General features: G+C 34.3%; 1 pseudogene; it reads left to right on the top strand.

The window, feature by feature from the left end:
- The first annotated feature begins 1,613 nt into the window (after positions 1-1,613).
- Positions 1,614-2,621, top strand: LOC139827225 (histone-lysine N-methyltransferase SETMAR-like; annotated as a pseudogene).
- Positions 2,622-6,473: the final 3,852 nt, after the last annotated feature.

Below are 6,473 nucleotides of genomic sequence, written 5' to 3'. Positions count from 1 at the left end.
GACGGCAAATCACGGGCAGGAAGCGATTCAATAGAAAGGCTTAACCAACGACAAAAGAATTTAGCTGGATCTTTGTGATATTTTACACCACTGTGTGTGCTGCAGTACAGGAGTCTGTTTTTGGAATAAATCCATAATGAGTGTAGTAGAAGTACAACTCCAATAGATGATATTATACTAGTTATAGTATGCAATATGAGACAATTTCCCAGCAACTTTTGTTAAAGGTGTACACATGAAAGGTGAAAGTATTAAGAAATAGTATGAGTCCATTTTTTTTCTCAGCTTGAGGAAATGGTTCCCTAAAGAAATATTAATCCTACTCACAGATTTCTAAATCCTTCACACATTTGAACTGCTATTATCCAATGAAGAGAAAAAAAAGTGAAAACCAATGAAATAATGTTCAGACATTTCTAAGGTTTATGTTTATTTTTAAAAAAAGCATGTTTCAAAAAAAAAAAAAAGTAACAAGCACTTCAGATGTTTTCATTCCTGATCATCTCTAATTAAATAATTTCAGGCAGTATTAATGAATCTGAGTCAGCGCGATGGATTTTAATGTTTAAAAGAAATCACATTTCCTTCTTTTTCCATAATCTCATTTGAAAATTTAAGTTTTTTTGTAGGATAACTCAGTTACTATTTCTATTACTGCTGCATAATTTAACACTATTGTTAAAGTGTATAGTCTTAAGAACAATACCTATTGAATCTGGTTTTGGTTTTCTTTACATATCTCTACGTATGACTCAGAACAATCTTTATATTTTTATAATATCTTTGATATTTAATAACTTCTCTCCACCAGTCTATTTTTCTATCTCTCATGAAATTACCAATCATATATTTTTCCATACATCACATACCTTTTTTTTTTTTTTTTCCAAACTGGTCATTTGGTGCAGTGTGATTATTTCCACATAATGGAAAATCCTTACCAACATCACAAAAACACACTTTGAAGTAATCGCGGGTTTATCAAAGATTTTCTAAGATTCATTTTCCTTATTGCCATATCAAGACATTTTTGCATGAAAAATGCAGATCTAGCAAACACAAATACTTTATCCTTCAGTTTCATTTCTTATTGTTTCCAAAAAAATGCTGGGATGTTGTTAACTCAAAAAAAAAAAAAAAATCATCTTACTTTTCCTTCTAATTCTGAGTACTCTGTGTTGTCACTTAGAAATTGTTTACTCACGAGTAATTTATTTAAATATTTATTTTGTTTTTCTATATAATGACAACTGAAAGTGTTCAAAATATATACAAACATTCACTTAGCTGTAAAATGTTTTAATTTTGAAAATACTTTCTTTGGTCAAGTCTTTGATAGTTTTTGATTCTTTATCAAAGTTTGGGAATGCTGATAAGCTTTCTTCAGAAAAGAAGTCAAATAGTAGTGAATACTGTTCATAGAAAATGACATAATACTAAGTTGGTGCAAAAGGAATTGTGGTTTTTGCATTGTTGAAATTTACCATTTGATATTGGGACACATTTTTTAAATAAATGTGGTTATGTTATACGTAATTTTAATGTGCCTTTCTTGCCTTTTTATTTTTTCCAACAGATATTACTTGCTGTTTATTTTATATTTATTTTGCACTATGGAAATCATGTTAGACAAAAAGCAAATTCAAGCGATTTTCTTATTCATGTTCAAAATAGGTCATAAAGCAGCAGAGACAACTTGCAACATCAACAATGTATTGGGCCCAGGAACTACTAACAATCGTACAGTGCAGTGGTTCAAGAAATTTCAAAAAGGAGATGAGAGCCTTGAAGATGAGAAGCAAATTGGCCAGCCATTGGAAGCTGACAACAACACATTGAGAGCAATCATCGAAGCAGATCCTCTTACTACTATATGAGAAGTTGCTGAACAACTCAGTGTCAACCATTCTACGTTCATTCAGCATTTGGAACAAACTGAAAAGGTGAAAAAGTTCAATAAGTGGGTTCCTCCTAAGCTGACCGAAATTCAAAAAAATTGTCATTTTGAAGAGTCATCTTTTCTTATTCTACACAACAACAATGAACCATTTTTCAACTGGGTCATGGCGTGTAACAAAAAGCAAATTTTTATCTAACAACCAACAATGACCAACCAAGTGGCTGGACTAAGATGAACCTTCACAGCATTTCCCAAAGCCAACCTTGGACTTAAAAATGGTCGGGGTCATTGTTTGGTGGTCTGCTGATGGTCTGATCCACTACAGCTTTGTGAATCCAAGCAAAACCATTACATCTGAGAAGTATGCTCAACAAGTCGGTGAGATGCACCAAAAACTGCAATGCCTGCAGCCATCATCGATCAACAGAAGGGCCTAATTCTTTCCACAACACCTGACTGCATGTTGCACAACCAGCACTTCCAAAGTTGAGCAAATTGGGCTACAAAGTTTTGCCTCATTCACCATATTCGCCTGATCTCTCACCAACCAACTACCACTTCTTTAAGCATCTCGACAACTTTCTGCGAGGAAAATACTTCCACAACAAGCAGGATGCAGAAAATGCTTTCCAAAAGCATGGATTTTTACACTACAGGAAGAAACAAACTTATTTCTCATTGACAAAAATGTGTTGACTGTATTGGTTCCTCTTTTCATTAACAGAGATGTTTTTGAGCCTAGTTATAATGAATGATTCACAGTCCAAAACTACAATTACTTTTGTATGAACCTAACTACTAGTTTCTAATTTGCACCCTATTCTCTCCTCCATCCTGTGGCTGTTCTTTTTTCACAATGTGCCAATATTTTTATTTATTTTCCTATGTTCCTTTCTCAGTTTACTGTCCACTTGGCATAGTATACAGCTAATTAACAGTGAACATCAGTCCTTCTGAAAATACTCTTCTAAACACTAACAACCTTCATACCATACCAGTTTCAACTTACTGCTCTTGTGTACAATGTGACACTGTTTGTATGCCAATGGACCATATGATAAAACAGAAAAATGACTTGCATATTGAATAAAAACATCATTGTACAAAACTAGATTTTCAAGCTCAGGAGACCTGTTCTTATCAGTATGTATAATGTCTTATTTATACAGACACATAAAGAATCACCAGACATAGAGAAATAAAAGCTGGGATTCCTAAGTCCCGTTGCTATATTCTAAATTTCCCTTGGAGTTTCCATTTTTTTTTTTTTTTTTTTTTTTGCTTTTTCTACAACATTCAAATTCATGTATAAGTGATATGAGAGATGCTGAGCTGAAAGGTGATGACTAGAGATTATTTCTATATATTTTTATATTATTTATATTATGTTAAATAATGGAATAACTGAAGTTGGACTCAGTGAATAATTAAATGAGGTGAATATCACTTGACAATCAATGTGAGTTTATGAAGTGATTTCTGTTTACTTTGATATTTAGAGTTAATATAGATAATATTAATGCAGTACACATACTTTTTTTTTTTTCTGTGAGGCATTTAACTTGATAACAAGTATCAATTTCCTGAATTTATTTAAACGATATGATATTACATCATATCAATTAAACAGATTAAAGGACAGGTGTCAGACAAGTCTCAGGTTGACATTCCAAATAGGATATAATTATTAAAAATATTTAAAACATCTACTGGCACCATGCCATAATCAGTTCTGGCCTTACTCTATGTTATCAGTTATTTGCAAGAAAATAAGGACTCATTAATGACAAAGTCAGCAGTAAAGAAAAAGCCACTTGTAGGTAAGTACATGGATTGCATAGTAGGCTAGGAAGAAGCAACAGTAACCATTTTACAACGATGAAATGTAAGTGACAAAGAATTAAGCCACACCTTCTGGGTAGGTTCTCTGTCTCTGTGGAATCTGAGATTCTGAGAAGGCCAGGTAGATTATAGCAATAAACATTCAAACAGGAGTTTTCACTGTGGTCCGGTGGCCAAAAGAACAAACACAAACCTTGACATATTGAGAGAGGCATGCAGTACAATACACTCTCAGATACTGAGTTTAGATCAACAGAGTCTGTGCACCAGTGAGGGATCTGAAGAGATATTCAAGTTTGCAGAAAGAAGTCACAAATCAAGTAATTATAATGTTTAAACCACTGTCAGAAAATGAAACAGAGATGGACTGTGGATTCATTTGTCTGACAGATGAAGACTTGATACAATCCAAGTTCTGGAAGATGAATAAATTAAATATAGACATAAAGCCATTGTTTTAAAAAAATGAAGATATTTAATCATTGGAAAAGTTATGAAGGTTAGTGGTGGATCAACAGAAAGAACATATAAAAGATATCAAACCACACAAAATCCTGATGTAAAATAAGATTGTATTTCAGAGTAGAAAGAAGTCAAAGAAGGAAGTGTAATTAAAAGAAGGAAGTGTAATTAAAATATCATCATAATCTATTCAGGGAATTAATATTTTGAATTCTGTACATATAAGAGAGAAATACGAAGTCACTAGTGATGCTGGGTTTGTAAGTGTTTGACAATCAGGCTATAAAACCTTAACATAGCTTAAAATGCAGTAAGTGCAATGCAGACAGCCATCAAGAATGAATTGAGCTTCTTTGATATATTTAATTCACACGTTCATAACCACAAGTTACTTTTAAAACTCCTGTTCCACACACACACACACACACACACACAAAAAAAAAAAAAAAAAAAAAAGCATGTGCAGGAAAACACTAGCTTCCATGTTTCATAAAAGTTGTAACAGAACAGGCTAATTAGCACATTTGCATTAAACTGGCTAAAACTGCAGAGTAAATGAGTTTTTATTTTACATGACTTACTTTTGATTCTTGTGGGGTTTTTTTCCTGACATAAAATTAAAATATATTGTTTTTTTTCACTAACAAATGTAATTTAAATAATGTTAACTTAATAGACTTCTCTTCCCTTAACGTGTTGGGCCAGGATATAGAAATATTATTTCGGGCAGTTGGGAAAACGATCTTCTCTCCTTTTTCCCTTTTAGTGGTTTAATTTTCTTTAAAACTCAGTGCTAAGAAAAAGCTTTCTCTCTTGGCCTTGTCACTGACAATGACCCAATACTATTTCATGCTTGAATTGTTATTGCACATATTGTTATTGCACAAATGCCTTTGAAAAATTAATTTTCTTCATTACCACAGTAACGAAAGGAAACCTAATTACATAGAGTAGCTCAGGGGTTGACAGGATTTTTCTAATTGTTGTTTTCCAGGCCCCTATCCAAGGCCTACTAAAGACAACAGAAGGTTTAAAACTGATTTTAGTGTACACTGGAAGAGACCATGAGAAAACATTCAGCATACTCTGTCATAAACTGTGCAGAAAAAGATGTGTATGAAATCTTAACAAAACAAAGTTGAGCCGTACCATGAACCAAAATGAACCATGGTCAGCAGTGGTCAGCTGCAGGTACTAAACTTCACTTATTCCTTCAGACACAGAAAAAGTGTATCCAGACTGCCTCCATCGGTAACATAGTTTAGATCTTGCATTGACTGAAAAGCAAACACCCATTTCCCTTAATACTAACTACTCTTACTCACAGGGGATAGGCAAGGTAAATAACCTCTTCTCTGATTATATCCGAACACGTAACTCTTTATGGATGACTAATTCAGTGGATGAAGCAGGGACCCACTAGAAGCTAAGCAACAGCTGTATACTTTAAGCCTCCTCAAGGCAGAACCTTTGTTCATTTGTGATTCCAAATACCGCATCAACTTTGATAGGCATGTGCAGGTACTGTTATGATGTTTGAAAAGGAGGACCACAAATATGATCAAAAAGTTGGAGAACTCATCCTATGAGGAAAACCTGAAGGAGTTAGGTCTGTTCTTCCTGGAGAAGAGAAGGCTAAGGAGAGACCCCATCACAGTATTCCAGTACTTAAGGGACAGCTACAAAAAGGATGGAGGCTGTCTCTTTTTGTAAAGAGCCACATAGAGAAGACAAGGGACACCAGATACAAATTTTACTGGGTGAGCTTTTGTTTTGATATGTGAAAAAATTTTTTACAGTGAGAACAATCAGTCACTGGAACAACCTCCCCAGGGACATGTTAGAGTTCTCATTGCTGGATTATTTCAGGATGCAATTGGACAGGGTGCTAAATAATCTCATTGAGGCTCCCTTTCCCATGAAAGGCTGGGCCAGATCATCTTTGAAAATCCCTTCCAAACTGGGCTGTTCTATGATTATACGGTTCTATGATTCCACAGTTCTATGATTCCATGATTCTATGAAAACTCGCTGCCATATCCCACTGTCAAGTCAAAAACTGAGCCACAGAAACATGCGTTGAAAGGGATGTCCAGAGGACATGTAGTCCAAGCTCCTTCTCAAAGGAAGGTCTAAGGTATAGTTAGATCAGGTTGCTCAGGAACTCTTTCAATCAAGTTTGAAATGTCTTCAAGAACGGAAATTCCACAACCTCTTTGGGTAACTTTTCCAATATTTGACGACCTTTTTTTTTTGCATATGACTGCTC

The sequence above is a fragment of the Patagioenas fasciata genome, chromosome 1 (assembly GCF_037038585.1).
Source record: "Patagioenas fasciata isolate bPatFas1 chromosome 1, bPatFas1.hap1, whole genome shotgun sequence".
Classification (NCBI taxonomy): Eukaryota; Metazoa; Chordata; class Aves; order Columbiformes; family Columbidae; genus Patagioenas; species Patagioenas fasciata.
Note: the sequence above shows the minus strand (reverse complement) of the source record. Positions and strands in the feature narration are given on the sequence as shown.